The 16,000-nt window shown below is 41.4% G+C and overlaps 1 long non-coding RNA gene across 1 annotated transcript; it reads left to right on the plus strand.

Annotated features, from left to right (window-relative positions):
* Positions 1 to 6,247: 6,247 nt before the first annotated feature.
* Positions 6,248 to 9,965, plus strand: LOC138981955 (uncharacterized). Its single transcript, XR_011460746.1, has 3 exons — positions 6,248 to 6,495; positions 7,406 to 7,530; positions 8,870 to 9,965. It is a non-coding gene; the product is annotated as an uncharacterized lncRNA (long non-coding RNA).
* The last annotated feature ends 6,035 nt before the right edge of the window (positions 9,966 to 16,000 follow it).

Genomic DNA, 16,000 nt, shown 5'->3' on the forward strand with positions numbered 1-16,000 from the left:
CAGTTTCTTTCCTGAGGCAGTCCTTGCGGCCTCAATGGTGGATCGTTCTTAGATCTGTTAGATCTGTGATATGTGTCAGTTAAAGTTTTGAAATGGATCGAGTATCCTTAAATGAAATATCTTAATAGATGTAAGGGTTGTGTCCCTTGAATAACTGTGTTAGCATGTACTCGGATTTATTATATTGATGACTATATTTTTAGATATGATTTTTAGGGAATTCATTTATCTTTATCCATGCAACCTGTGATTGCTCCTGTCAGATTGGTGCTAAAGGAACAACCAGTCCGTTTTGAACTGTCTGGTTGGTGTGCACACGTAGTGGGCCCAGTGAGATTGAACACTTTGTCTGTACATAGTTGTTGTGATATATGCGTGTGGAAGGAGTGTGAAGTTTTATGCATACACCATAACAAAATCCTGTGCTTTGCATTTGGTAAATAAACTGTTTGACTTGACTTGGGAGCAGGGGACCAGGAAAAAGAATCGTCTTTTCTTTTCTCTTTTTGTCTTTTTTTCTATCCCCGTCCACCCTTCGTTTGTTGCCATCCTTTATGCTTTTTATCGCCTCCGAGTCCTTTGAAGCTCCATGCCTACATTTAGCAGTTTGCTGAGCTGCGTAGAGGGTGGTACTAACCGGACCCTTGTTAAGGGTAGGTTTCATTGTTAATTTCTCGATCGTTTTGTGAAACGGTGCACCTCCCTCCGTATGGGAACCATAGGGTTTTAGACTGCTGGACGTACGGGAAAATAATATTAGAGGATTTTGTGCCAATAATGCGTGATGGCCCGAGACTCAATACGTTTTGTGCTGCCAATTTGCAAAGCTTTCGTAGGTAAAGCTATTGTTAAGAGCATCAGTGAATCAACCCCCCCCCCCCCCCACCCCCCCCACCCCCCCCCCCACCCCACCCCAACAGACTCCTCCTTCCCTTCCTCCTCCTGTGTATTGTGCTGAGCAGCTGTGTCTGTTGGAATTATGGAGATGAATGTAGTGGTCGTCAAAGTGCGCGCGCGCGTGCGTGCGTGCGTGTGTGCATGCGTGCGTACGTACGTACGTGCGTGCGTGCCTGTATGTGTGTGTTTGTGTTTGTGTGTGTTCATGTGTGCGTGGGCGCGCGTGTATGTGCGTTTGGGCGTGTCGTGTTTACCGATTTTACTGTGGCTGCTTTTAATATCTGTTTTCACTGAAGATTTCTAAACATTGCCAGATCGGTGTTCATAATTTCAGAACGGTTCGGAACAATGGGGGAAACTTTGAATAGATTATTAAATACCATTACCGTAATTTCAGGAGCTACTGAGCTTGTCAAAACCACCGCTTATTGCATGTGAATTGCAATGATTGCATTACTTTGCAAGGTCAAATTAAGAGGAATATGAGAGCGACAAAGGATGTAATTCATGACATTTTAATATCCTTTATTGTCGACACAAGACATTTTCACGTCTGCATTTGTACCATACCCCTTCAAGAACTATCAAAACTGCTTTTTGCAGTATCCTCTCTAGCGAGTACAGCGGAACCTCACTTTTAAGATCCCCCAAATTTAAGACTTCGATCTTTTTAAGACTCTGCTGCCTTTTTTACTTCTTCGATTTATAAAAATATTGTCTGTTCATAACCTCTGTAAATGTACCCCATTTTAAGAGTCCCTCCTTTTTAAGACCTGATTTTCTCAGATTTTTGGGTCTTGAACGGGTGATTCCACTGTATAACAACTGTCTTCTTCCTGCCCCATGTGTGGCTGCATATCGAGCACAGTCCAGTCTCGTGGGCCGGCAATGCACAGACACTGAATGCCTAATGTCCTGCCATCACTCACTGACCACAATGGCGCGTGAAAGGAAAACGGGGGCCTCATTGACTTTTGTCAGACCTCTATTAGCAGCCCCATCTTCCTTTTGAGGCAAGACTCTAGGCTGACCCGATCTTGTGTAGCATTCTTCTTCCGTGACCTCGTCCCTCGGGGTTTTTCTGAATTACTTCCCATCCTTTTGATCGCCCCGTGTGACCCTTGCTACTCTGTCTCGTAGGGAACAGTGCGGCCTGGCCCTGTGTGACCTCCCCTATCTTCTTTTTCTCAGGACTGTCTTGGTCTTGGGGATTCCCGGCCTGTCGCCCTTGAGCGGGGGTGGGACTGATGCCGAGAAGATGGCTCGCTAGAGTGACAGCGCCTTGTCTTGGTGAACCAGGTCTCTGACCTAACATCCGCTCGTTTTCAGTCTCCAGTTTCATTGAAGTACTGCTCCATTGTTAACAATGCTTCTGGAAGAGTTGTCTTTCCTTGCTGCTTCTGGGCATGTGTCTGTGTACCCTCGGCTTCGCGTGCTCTCTTCAGCAGCTGCTGTTCTAGTCTATCATTTTTACTGTGTGTGTTTTTTCAGTTGTGCCAAACAAATCCTAGAATCAAGTTTCGAAATAACAAAGTTACACGGTCTTTGTACTGTATCATACCCTAGCTTTGGCCGGCCAAATCCACCCCACTGTGGTGAGAAATTGCGAGAGCCATGCCGCGTTGGGCTGTAATCAACTTTAGCTCTCAGACCAAGAGACGTTGACACGAATTTGAGATGTATTACTCAACTTCGCTCTACCTCCCGTCCAAAATAAATATTCGTTGACTATATTTAGAGCGAGTTGAATGATTTAATTGTGTTGCTGGAAACGGCAAAGCTTTGCCGCCTCGCAAACTCCAGCCAGCACTGTCGTTTTACAAGATGAGTTCAACGTCATTTACCAAGGTAAGGCAAGGCAAAGTTTACTTTAAAAACCTATGGGGTTACATGAAATAGGCAAATTCCAATAACAGGCAAAACAAAAAATAATAACAAGACACAACTCTTCACAACTATCTATCAAAAATATACAAACCAAAATTAAGCTAAGACGTGTTTACAGGAAGGAAAATTATATATCAAATGTAAAATAAATCAAAAATCGTTCGTAATGTGCTCAGTGAATAAAATGCCGAAAGTTCCCAAATGAGACCCTTTCATACTGCATACGACTGCATCTCCAAAGCTATCAAGGACGCTGTAAAGAGGTGGTCGTTCGTGACAATGATAGCGGGTCAGGTTGTAAAAACTTGGGGTCAAGGCATTGTCAGTAAGGTGAGGCAGGGTCAGTCTTAATGGATGCAGTCTCCGGACACACAATGAGCGCATCCCAGTGAAACTTTGCCCTTTGGTGAATAGGAAGAGGGTATTGGCATTGAGACAGGGAGGTCGTTAATTTGAGCTGGAAAAATTGCTGTTCTTGTGGGGTGCTCTCGGTGTGTACGTTCTGAAGTGATGATCGTTCTGGCTGAAGCTGAGTCACGAAACTATTTGTTTTTCCCCCATTAGTAACATATAGTAATTTGCTAAACTGGCGTTCTGAACTGTTCTTGTGTACAATATATGTCTGTCTGTCTGTGATATCTGTCATTGTACCTGTCTGTTTGATAAGATGCGTGTAATTGTGTGTGTGCATGAGTGTGCTTACCTTACGAATTCTGCTATTAATGCTACTTCAGGCGGCTCTGTGTGGGCATACGCATATTTCAGCTAGATGCGTGTTTAAATGTGTTTAAGAGATCATGTTTTAAGTTTGTTCTTTTTCCTTTCCTTCTTGGTGAGATTGTTTTTAATATGTGCAGGTTTATCTGTGCGAAATACCACTGTTACTCGGGTTAAAAGCACTGCAATATTTAGCCCAGGTGTAAGACTGGTAATTCAATCACCCTGCGGCAATTTCCGGTCCGTCAGTCTTCCTCCCACAATAAACATTCACCAGACAACTGGACACAAGAAGACTGGACACTCGGACAAGCCACGCTTGACCACAGCAGCATAGTCCACCGCGCAATCGCGCAGGTCACACTAACAACGGGAAGAGGCTTGACCCCGCTGCCCTCCAGGGTCAGGATAACAAAAAGACAAGAGAAGCCACGGGGTCAGCCAGGTCAAGGGATGAGCGCTGACCGACGTGACGTCACAAAGAAACCGTCGCAGATGTCTTTTGACCCTCTGATCTTCTTCTTTTAGTCAAAGGATTTCACACTGACCAGAGCTGTCTTGACCACCGCTCGGCCTGCAGCCCTGCTCGTCTTCTTTTTGTCACGTCGTGCAGTGCTGGTCATTAGCCCTCATCATCCCGTAGACGCTGGTCAAGGCTTCAATCGGGGTCAAGGATTGCTTGACCAAAGCTGTTCCCGTTTTCTTATGACAGACACAAAATAATGTCCTCTCCTTTCTCTGATTTTCTGTGCAATGCGAGAGCAATTTTCTCTTCTTTTAGCGAACCATTTTTGTGGAGGACGTTTGTGATTGGTCCCTTGGACAATGCGAAGCGCTAGATGTTCTTGTCTTTTTGTTTAATGACCTAACAAAAAATACAATATCAGTCTTACCCCGCCAGTTTCAGAGATGTTGTCTTGCACAGTATACGGAGCAACACATCGGGTCGCTCACCGTAACCTTGTAAGACAACATGTAAGCTTACTACAGAATACATCATGCGTTGTGCGTTTTTGTTGCTTTTTGTTATCGTAACCGTATAAGAGAACATGAACTTGCACAAAATATAATATAGTTTGTTTTTCTACACCTGTGTGATTTTCTTCTTAAAAGACAAACTAATAATCGAAAATGAAATTAAAAGAATAAATCGCAAATTACATGGACTCGAGCCTATCAGAACGACGCCAAAAGGAAGACGGAGAAGAACCACGGGGTCAGCCAGGTCAAGGGATGAGCGCTGACCGTCGTGACGTCCTAAAGAAAACGTCGCAGATGTCTTTTGACCCTCTGGTCTTCTTCTTTTCACCACAGAGTCTCGCACTGACCAGAGCTGTCTTGACCACCGCTCGGCCTGCAGCCCTGCTCGTCTTCTTTTTGTCACGCCGTGCAATGCTGGTCATTAGCCCTCATCATCCCCTGGACACCGGTCAAGGCTTCAATCGGGGTCAAGCAATCCTCGACCGGAGCTGTGTCCGTTTCTTTGGACTACGGCGCAAATGATTTGGCATTTCTTTTTGTAATTTCCTGTTTAATGCGAGGATGATTTTCTTTTATTCTGCAAACAATGTGGTCAGGATTTTTGTCTTGGTTCCTCAGTCGAATAACGCGACGATGATTTTTTGCTCTTCTTTCTGCGGACGGTATTAGATTTTTTTTAAATTTAATTTGTTTGATCACTCGATCAGAGTTTAAAAACAAAAACCAATTTGTGCAAGCAAAATGTTTGTGATGCCTGGAACAGTGCAAAAACGTGTAATCTGTTTCGTGTTGTTATTGTGTTTTCTTTCATTTTTTCTTCGGCGATGGATGCAGAGAACCAGATGTAGCGCGAAAGTTAGATCGTTAATTCTGACGTTTGAACAGATATACTGCCCACGAGTAATATACCTCACCAAAAGAAAGCTGTTCGGTACTTAAGAAGCAATTCCACTCTTGCACAACCAATCGGAAAGACACCTACGAAGTTGATGAACAAAATCCTGCATGCGTTTGTCTTTGAAAGGATTATTGTAAATTGACTGTGAGCAATTTGAACAGCAACATGACATGGGTGAGACCAACAAGGTTGAACCAAAAAAAAAAGAATTCTGTTCTTACCAAGACAGTGACAGCACAAGTACAACATCAACATGTTCGCCTATGGTGGCTTTTTCATGACACAAATAAAATGCGAACCAAAAAGTACAAGTAAAAGCAAAGCAAAAGCAAAACGCAGAGAACCAAAATGAATGGGGAAGATAGGATGGAGACAGATGCAACTGAAACAGAGAGGGACATACACAACCTAATAAAAATAGATGGAAATAACTCCAGCCTGAAAGGAATACGGAAGGAAACGCTGCACACTCCGGACAGGAAGAAGACAGAGAAGAACCACGGGGTCAGCCAGGTCAAGGGATGAGCGCTGACCGTCGTGATGTCACAAAGAAGCCGTCGCAGATGTCTTTTGACCCTCTGATCTTCTTCTTTTCACCACAGGGTCTCGCACTGACCAGTAGTGGAATGCATGAATGGAGACTATCAAGCTAGTTGGGAACTAAATCCAAAGTTCGAAACTATCGCTCTAGTGCGCAATGCATGGCACGATATTTTCAAATGTTCCGACCTAAGTTGGTGACTAACTTGGCCAAATTTGGTCCTCCTCCGAGGAGGACCAAATTCCTTAGTTTCGAACTATCGCAAAAACACAAATGGCGGCCGCCATGACAGTCTTTGATTTTGCTGTACAAAAAAATCAAATATTCGGCAGTCCGACGCATGAACCAAAGAATGATGTCGACAAAGAAGTTGAAACATTGATTGCGCTTTGGAGGGGGTTCACATACAAGTCGTGAAGTGACCGGCACAGCTGATTTGGGACACGATCTACCTTGAGTCGGGAGATTTGCTATCAACATTGACTAAATTTCCACTTTTTACATCAGCGACTGTACAAATTTGGCTTGTACATCTTCCTGTCGCTGATTTTAATCGGTTTGGATCATCCAACAGGTAAGAGCAAGATTCATCCGTTGTGTGCGTGTAGTTTGTGTGTCCCACGGTGTGTGTGTTCGTTTGTGCGCCTCGGTGTGTGAGTGTGTGTCAGATTATATTGCAATAATACATTTGTTAGAAAGTGAGAGCAAGGGTAGATCTAGATCTATGGGCCAGGCAGTACTGTCTGAGTGTCTCCGAAACCGTGTTCAGTGTCATAGGAAAATAGGCCTACGAGCCATTGTGTAGTGGTGACGATGAAAGATACAGTTGTTGTTTTTCTGACAGTGACATTGACAATGAACGATCGTCAATGCATCAATGATTATGCACAGCAGCATCGGTTTCTTCGGAACTGTGCACTGTTGACTGAATTTCCCACGGTGGAGCAATGAACAGTAGACACTAAAACAAAGCTAATCTAATGCATTGAAGCATCGCTGTAGATCTATCTCATTCAACTAACAATATAATGCAGTGAATGGCAAATCTATCTCTGAATGAACTGTTGTGTATCCTTATTTGCTGTAAATGTCCTGGCTCACACTGCACTCCCAACATTAGAAGTATGTTTTCTAAGCTGAATGCATGTATAATTTGATATAGTAAGTGTGTAAAGCCAAGAGTAACACTAACTGGCCCAAAACAATTTTTGTGTGTATACAAATGAAGAAAGAAACTGACTTCACTTGAATCACTGCCACTGAAAGTGTGTCTATTGTGTATTTTTAGAAGGGTTATTCAACAATGACTTATTTTTCTGTTTAAATACTTGATATTTACTCTGCATGAACAGAGTCAGAGGTAAATGCTGCTGTATAAACTATGATTGTGAAAGAGGGGATAAAAGAATCAATGAGCGAGTGGTTTAATTATAATACAGTTATTATTTATTGTTAATTAATTATTTTATGGTGTTTTTTTTCAGGCCTCCTAAGAAACCAGAGATGATGTGTGATGAAGTGTTCATACAGCTCTTGCATTCAGATATATATGGATTCTGGAGAGGATTCAGACTGAGTGGACATGCTGCTTTACAGACTACCATGAAGAGTAAGTCACACATTTCTGTACCACTACCAAGTACCTGCTTGTGCCTATTAAATTGTTATTGTAAAATTGATTTATGATATGTAAATTGGCACTGGTGATAGTAGTTTGAAGCTGTGTAGATGTTTTTGGCAGACTTTTGTACGTTGTGTTGTAAAGAGATCTGCGTTTCACATTAGATGCACTTACAATCTAGATAGATACATTCAGCTATGTCAACACTTGTTACATCTGAATCTGAGAGTAGTGGCAGGAGATGCAAGTTTATTGACACAAAAACATTACGGCTTTGTATAAAATAAATTCTTACATCTGTATGTATCCTTGCATAGTACAAATTTGTACTATTTATACAAAATGGTACATAAAGCTTGGTTTTAGTTCTCTTTCTCTTCTCAAATCCTTTGCCACTATTCTTAAAGTAAATTACACAGTGTGAATGAACTAATGCAGCACAGGAAAGTAAAACAAAATTGCAAGATAAAATGAAATCATTACTAATTTACTGGAATTATTTTAAAGGCACATACAGTTATTCTTCCCTTGGCTCACCATCCTAGATCTTGCCAGGCTTTTACATGGAATAAGAATGAATCTGTTCACTCGGATACTTCTACATTCAACACCCTGGCTTCTTCCTGCTCAGACTCAGAGTTAGATTTTGTTGTGGAAACCACTCTCAGATTAACAAAAATGTTACTTCTTTACTTCTGCTAGTGACTTTTGAGAAATTCGTTCATAAACAAAATTCAACTATGCACATGAAGCAGTCACTGACTGTCAGGGTGTCAATATTTTATGTGTCTGGGTGAAGTTATGTTCCTATCCCATGTACAACTGGCCAGATCTGAAATGGCCAAAATCTATGGGATCAACACACATCCCCAGAATCTTCATCACTGGAAAATGTGGTGGGTTGAATGTATTTTAATAAAAAGGCTGACAGGCGAGTGCTTTGGATCCTGAAAGTTCTGTTTTGGACTGAAATCGAGACACATTTCCCAATGAAACTGTATGGCGTTGATGCTGAAGAGCGAAAGTGTGTGGGTTGAGGGCACACTTGTTTTTGACTAAAATCGAGAAACATTTCTGCCGAGCACAAAGTTCATACACGCACAGATTTTTTTTAATAGTTTAGATTACAATATCACACACACCATCCCCGATCCCAATGGTCATGTGAAGAGCAAGTGCTTCCTCACCCCCCCCCCCACACACACACACACACACTGCTCAACACGTACACACCTTCTCCCCCCAACACACACCCTCCCCTCGCTAACCAAAACCCATCCCCGTGAATACTGAAGGTGCTCAGTTATATGTTTTCTTTATTTTTCAGGAAGGACCGCTACATTAAGGGAAGGCTGTTTGCGCCTTGGTTCCTGGGTTCGCTGGGGACGATGGTCAAATTCAGAGTACCATCACAATTCTGTGCTTTTCCATCTGATTCGGCTGAGAATGCTTGCAGAGGTTTCTACACTACCCGTCATAAAAAGTAGGCAGATGCGTTTGAGGGCAGATCTTACTGATGAGGCTGTTGATTGAAAAACCAAGTATATGACTGAAAAGGCCATTAATTTCCCTACTTTATTCAGAAACAAAATTGGGTTTTCATGACGTAGTGTCTATGCAGTGAAACCTGCAACACAGACACCTCCCCCCCCCTCCCACAAATCAAATTCACAAAATCAAGCTTCCCGTGTTAAAATCAACAACACAAATCAGAACAACTAAACCGAAACATGTTTTGCATGTCATTAGACAGAACAATCAAATCTTTATCCAAAACAGTCCGTTTTGTTCACATATATATATCTTGTCTAACATGAACGCTATGGCATGCTGAGCGTGTAGTTGTCAATCCTCTCAGTTTTTGAAGTCGTTTTAGCGGGTAATGAGACCAAAAATGGTACATTTCAGAACTCCTCAACGCATTGTCTTAAAACTGTCAGTGATTTGTGCTAACACACGTCGTTAAGTACAAAAATGAGACCAAAAAATGGTACATTTCAGTAACTCCTCAACGCATTGTCTTAAAACTTGTCAGTGATTTGGGCTAACACATGTCGTTAAGTACACACGGAATCTCAAGTCATGTGAGATATTAGTTCTGCTGTTGCGCGACATGCCAGAACGAATTTTAAAAATAAAAATGTACCCTGTCCAATGAACTGAATTTGTAAAAACAATTAGCATGCATTAAGAAAAATGAAAGCTTCAATTTACCTTTAATTTCATACATTTTCAACTATGACTGTTCACAGCGCACTTGTACGCACACACACATTCTTGGAAAATGCTCTTTCAAGAGCCATGATCAGTTAAGCGTGTCAGCCGTGAGCTTTTCTAGGCGTAGGCCTACATTTGCGCTCAGCGCTCTGAATGAGGCAAAATATTAATGTTCGCGTTGAAATCCTCATACCGCCAATGTCTGATAAAATATGTGTGGCGCATCTGTTATTGTTCTTGAAGATAACAAAAAATTAATTGTTTTTCAATGAGTCAGCGAAGACCTACCATCAATTTAAGAACTCTTTCTGGCATGTCAATTAACAGCAGACTAATGTCTCAAATGACTTTAAAATCCGTATGAACTTTCCCACATGTGTTACTACTGTTAGCACAAATCACCGCAACGTTGAAGGCAATGCGTTGAGGAGTTACGAAAACGTACCGGTTTTTGTCTCATTACCCACTAAAACTGCCTTTTACAGCTTCTCAGAGGAATGACACCTACACAAATCAACATGCCTTAATGTCAGTGTTAGACCAGATATGTGAACAAAACTGACTGATTTGGATGCAGATTTGATTGTTTTTTCTATTGACGTGCAGAAGATGTTTTGTTTTGGCAGTTCTGATTTTTTGTCAATTTTAACGCGGGAACATTGATTTTGCGAATTTGATTTTGCAGGGTGTCTGTGTTGTATGTTCCACTGTATAAACACTATGTCATATAAACCCAATCTGCTTTCTGAATAGGTTTGGGGAATGAATGGCTTTTTTCAGTCATATACAGGATAAACAAAAAAAAATGTAACACTAAAACAATGCTAATAACTTCTACATCTGTTGACCGAATCACTTTATTTTTAAGGTACATAAACCGCAACCAGTGCATGACCCTTCCACAAAGTGGACATTTTGTAGATCAAATGTAACTGGTCAAATGATGGTCTGACTTTTGTGCTCTATTTCAAGAAATAAATTCCAAATTCGGCGGTCGATTCACTAAAACGAAGTTTATCAATACTTACTTAATTTAAACCCTCCAGACTTTTAGCTTTTATATTATCTGAATGTCTGAGTATACACCCCCTAGATCATCGGTGACCTGAAGAAAGCAGTTATATACTCATAGACAGACGCGTGTGAAGCATGTTTAAATGTGGAGTACGCTCATTTAAAAAAAAAAATACACCAAGTTTGTTTGAGAATACTCCAAGTCCAAAACAGGGATTCCCAGGTCTGAATGTTGATTAAGGTATACTTTTGTGATTCGAATTGCCCCGAATGTTACAATCTTGAGCGCTTAGATCGGGCAAGTTTGGCTACCGCTCAATTTTAAAACCCGTACCGTTGAGTCGATCCCCAAAATTGGGAACTTAATTTAAAATTGCACAAAAGTCAGCCTATTTGATCTTCAAAATTGTCACTTTGTAGAAGGGTCATGCATAGGCTGAAGTTTATGTCCACAAATGTAGGTTATTAACTTGTTGTGGGTTGCATTGTTTTTGGGTCAACCTGTATTTGGTTTTTTTAATAAACGGCCTCATCATAAAGATTTGCCCTCAAACGGATCTGCCTACTTTTTATGACGAGTATTATAGTTGGCTCAGTGGCTAAAGAAACATTCTACAGGATGAATAAACAAACAAACAAATCTCATGATTCTCTGTGTTTTAATGTGTGTGTGTGTGTGTGTGTTTTGGGGAGTTTGTTTTGGTTTTTAGTGAGAGGATGGCTGGTGGTTTGGATGGGGTGAAAAGCTGAGTGACACTGTGATTGTGGATAATTAAATTGTTGTTGCTGCTGTCAGTTTCAAGGCACCGTTCTTCTTGCAAACGCCAAGTTTGGCTTACTATTTTATATCTGCATGGGCTCTTACATGAGGTTAGGCCATCTATACACTTTGATACATACCAAACATTTACATTCTGACTGGGTCATGTGCAAAGTTGGAATGTTTGAATGAATACATTTTGCGGATTGATGCCAGTAGAAGTTAAACAAATTAATTGATCAAACATTCCAACACTTCAAAGTAAACACACGTGTTTTTGACAGCTGGTATATGTTAAAGTGGAGGGATGGTTTTATTCCACGTGAAGCCTGCATGCCACATCTGAGACGTTGAGCGAAATCGTTTACACAAAATATGCAATCATTGTTTATCATCATTTAAATTAAAACGTTCATACACAATGACACAACAAATGTTGTCGGAAACTCAAAAGAACACATGAAAGAAAAGATGATCAATGCAGCAAAACGTGCCACTTGTACAGAGTGGGTTACAATTTCATTCTTTGTTTAATTTAGCCTTCACATTTCCCTTATCATATCTTATATTTTAACATCGTTCTGTTCTTATCAGCTTGAAATGTTTGCAGTTTTTACTCACGAAACAGGTTAGTCTTCTGAAGTCAGTGCAACATCAAAGCTAAAATTTCACACATGAGATGCATTTTGATGATCAGCTCTACCATACCGAAGCAATGCATTTAAACTGGCGCAGATTAATTTTCAAATGATGTTCAAGCAACAGCTAGCTTCCTTAGAGACAGTGTCTAAGTTACAAAATATAGTCATCTCAGTATCCAACTTCATTACCTCTGTTTCTTTGCTTGCTTAGAAGAACTTCTCAGAGTGTTTGCGGCATTCATCAAACAAGATCATACACATTAAAATATTGTCACTTCCTACTCATTGAATAATGTATTCATTGTATCTAATTATTCATGTTAAAGACCAGCACAAAATTGCAATCATTTAAATATGTCACTGACATAAAGTATTCTACCCGATCTGGAAAAAAGGAAGAAAATCATAAGTGCATGATTCAAATCACTGATGATGTCATTGTCTTGTAATTCGGTAGTGTTTCCAGTTAATCTTTTCTCTTTACATCTCACAATTCTTTTACTAGTTTATTTTGTAAGTAGAACACCAGGCCAAAACATTGTTGGCTCCTTTTGTATGACATCACACATTTTCAAGGATTTGCTTGCTAACTTGCTTGTTTCTTAATTTGTTTAATGATCGCTCCAAATTACATTCCTTCCTTTATCTGGCACTCTTGTTCTCAACTTTGTCCCTCCCTCTTAGCGGTTTAGAGAGAGAGGGAGAGAGTGAGTGAGTGAGTGTGTGTGTGTGTGTGTGTGTGTGTGTGTGTGTGTGTGTGTGTGTGTGTGTGCGTATGCCTGTGTGTGTGAGAGAGAGAGAGAGAGAGAGAGATAGAGACTGAGAGAAAGAAAGAGAGAGAGTTGATCTATTGTCTTGATTCCCTCATTCAATTTTCTTTTGTTGTATAGTGTAGAACTTAGACAGCTTCGTGACATACCTGTGGTGCGGTTTTATGGTCGTTTAACTCTCCATCGGTGAACCATGCAATTATTTCTCTTCAACGATTACTCGGTCTCTACTGACAACTCTAAACTCCACAAAACACGACTTTTTTCAGTTCAGAAATGTCAGTTTCGCTCCCATAAATTGAAACAAAAACTTAAATACATCCATACATCATTGTCTGTTACAAAGTTCCAGCTTTGCTTTAAAATGCACAATCAGTATGAGGGACACGGACCTTTTCCCAGTACATACCGACTGAGCCATCACTCAAATCTTCGACGACACTGACTCAGTTTTAGCTCTCGTAATGTGCGGAAGAACTGAGAGAAACATTTGCGTTCTGCCTATGTTTGTCTTGTTTGCTCGCCAAAATAATATTGCATCGATCAACCACTCAAGTTCGCACTGTTACCATGCTCCCAATCCCATGCTGGTTTGTTTACCACTTTCGAAGGTGAAGAGTTCACCGCGCCTGCGCAGTGACGGGGATTCCCCGTGACGTCACTTGAAAGTTATGACCTACTCTTTTTGTTGGTAACTAAGTAGTCTCGACCAAGTTCGCTCTCATGCATTGCAGACTGACTAAATCTTTAGTTACGAACTGCGTAGTTCGAACCTACGTTTAGTTGCTAACTATAATAGTCTCCATTCATGCATTCCACTACAGAGCTGTCTTGACCACCGCTCGGCCTGCAGCCCTGCTTGTCTTCTTTTTGTCACGTCGTGCAGTGCTGGTCATTAGCCATCATCATCCCGTGGACGCTGGTCAAGGCTTCAATCGGGGTCAAGGATTGCTTGACCAAAGGTGTGTCAGTGTTCTTTGTCAAAGGGAGAATTACAATCTGTCTCGTTTCTACGTTTGCTCTGCTTTCCCTAGCTTCCTTGCAAATTTGGGGGAGAACTTGTTTTCTTCTTTCAGGAAGTTTCTTACTTTGCAATGAATGGAAGAGTATAGTTATCATTTCTTCGGTATTGTTAGCGGTGGTTAGTTTAAAGATACATAATCACTGACCCGCTTTCGAATGTACATGCTTTTACAACAGCAACTCCAACTTGGACACATACCAAACACCAAACAGCCTGGCTGCTTCCTGTCCTGATTGGGAACTTTTGCCTCAAGGACGTTGTATAACGACACCCGTGTCAACAATCAGCCAATCAGTTTTAGAACGTGTCCATAAGCAGTCTGCTTGTTAACGTTCTTAATGTTGTTACTGTATATAACATGTATATAAGAAATTAATAAAAACACGCTTAAACCAACAATCAGCCAAGGCGATTTCAGTTGTGCACTCAATAGTGGTGCCGGCTACCTCAAAGCTGCATTTAGCTCGGTTGTAAGACGGCATCATTCGTCCCGCTGTCCGGAATGACAATATAACTAGTGTGATCGACAAGAAGAAGAAGAAGAAGAAGAAGAAGAAGAAGAAGAAGAAGAGATCGGTTGTTACTACAGTTTTGAATTTCAAGGCCGAACATGTGAACCTTCGGGTATACTTGCTCTGCCGAGAACAAAAATGGCTTCAAGACAACTATTGCACGGAAGGACACACTGTCATCGACATTAACCGACTTATACGCGTAAGTGGCTTGTGGACTTGGTTTAAACAAAATTGTATTGAAAATACATGACATGAAACAAATAAAAATATGCAACTGGGACACGAACTCAAGCAGATGCTTATCTTACGTGACCAAAGTGGGCTTGTGCGCTTGGCAGTTGTGTTTGCCGTTGTCGGTCCAGTGAGAATCAATAAACCATTTACTATAGAATAGACTATTAATCTATAACTCATACTTTACGCAGAACAGCGCCATGCGCAGGGAAACGGAAAAGAGGGTCAAAGGTAGCACAATGCATAAAACCGGCAAATCCCGAGTAAGAAACAGAAAAAAACCGAAAGTTATAAACATTTTATGAGAGCGAGGCAGGTGGGGAGTGGAAGCCCCACAAACCGCGTCAACTGATGTAAACTTAAGGGATCATGTCGGTTCGTTTCTGCCCTCTTTCTGCTCTCAGGACGTGCGTCCGCAGATTTTGATCAAGTACCCAGTGCGGTTCACTGGTTCGACCTGTCAATTAGAGGGCGGGACTGATAAAACGTGGCTTGCGTTCACCGCCCGCCTTTTTCTCGTCACATCGTGTCGTTTCCCTTTGCTCTGTCCAGACCGTAGTTACCTCCCTTCTTCTTTGTTCGAGAAAAATACAAAATACAGTCTGCAGGGGAATAGGAGAGAGTAAACTACATATGGCATCAAGGACAATTGACGTTGTTGTTGTTGCAACACTGGTTAGCTGCTGGTCCTTTTGAAATCCTCGCGCTTGACCAGAAGGTTGTGGTCATTTTGTCAGGTGACCGTGCAAAACTGATTGGCCACGGTGGCCCGCCTCCATACCCGTGCCCTGCGCAAAACACTTGAAACCAAACACATCACAATGAGGGCATGTGCTGGAAAATTGTTTGAAGTATGAACAGTATCATAAATCAAAATGATTAGGCTCAGCAACGGCCACGGTTAAATCGAACCTTTTATTTTAAACGCCGCCTCCGCCCCGTGAAAACAGATCGCCTGTCTGTCTCCATACCCTACACAAAACCGCAGTAACTATTCTATGCAAACGTACAACAATGAGGGCACACACTGGAAATGTGTTTGAAGTATGAACATTATCATAAATCAAACTTGAATAATTAAGCTCCCGCCCAGCAACGGTCACGTTTGAGTCGAACTTTTTACTGCAATATCTCTATGGAATATATTTTTTACATTTTGTCAAGTTTTGACTAAATGTTTTAACATAGAGGGGGAATCGAGACGAGGGTCGTGGTGTATGTGTGAGTGTATGTGTGTGTGTGTGTGCGTGTGTGTGTGTGTAGAGCGATTCAGACTAAACTAT

This window comes from Littorina saxatilis, linkage group LG12 (assembly GCF_037325665.1).
Source record: "Littorina saxatilis isolate snail1 linkage group LG12, US_GU_Lsax_2.0, whole genome shotgun sequence".
Classification (NCBI taxonomy): Eukaryota; Metazoa; Mollusca; class Gastropoda; order Littorinimorpha; family Littorinidae; genus Littorina; species Littorina saxatilis.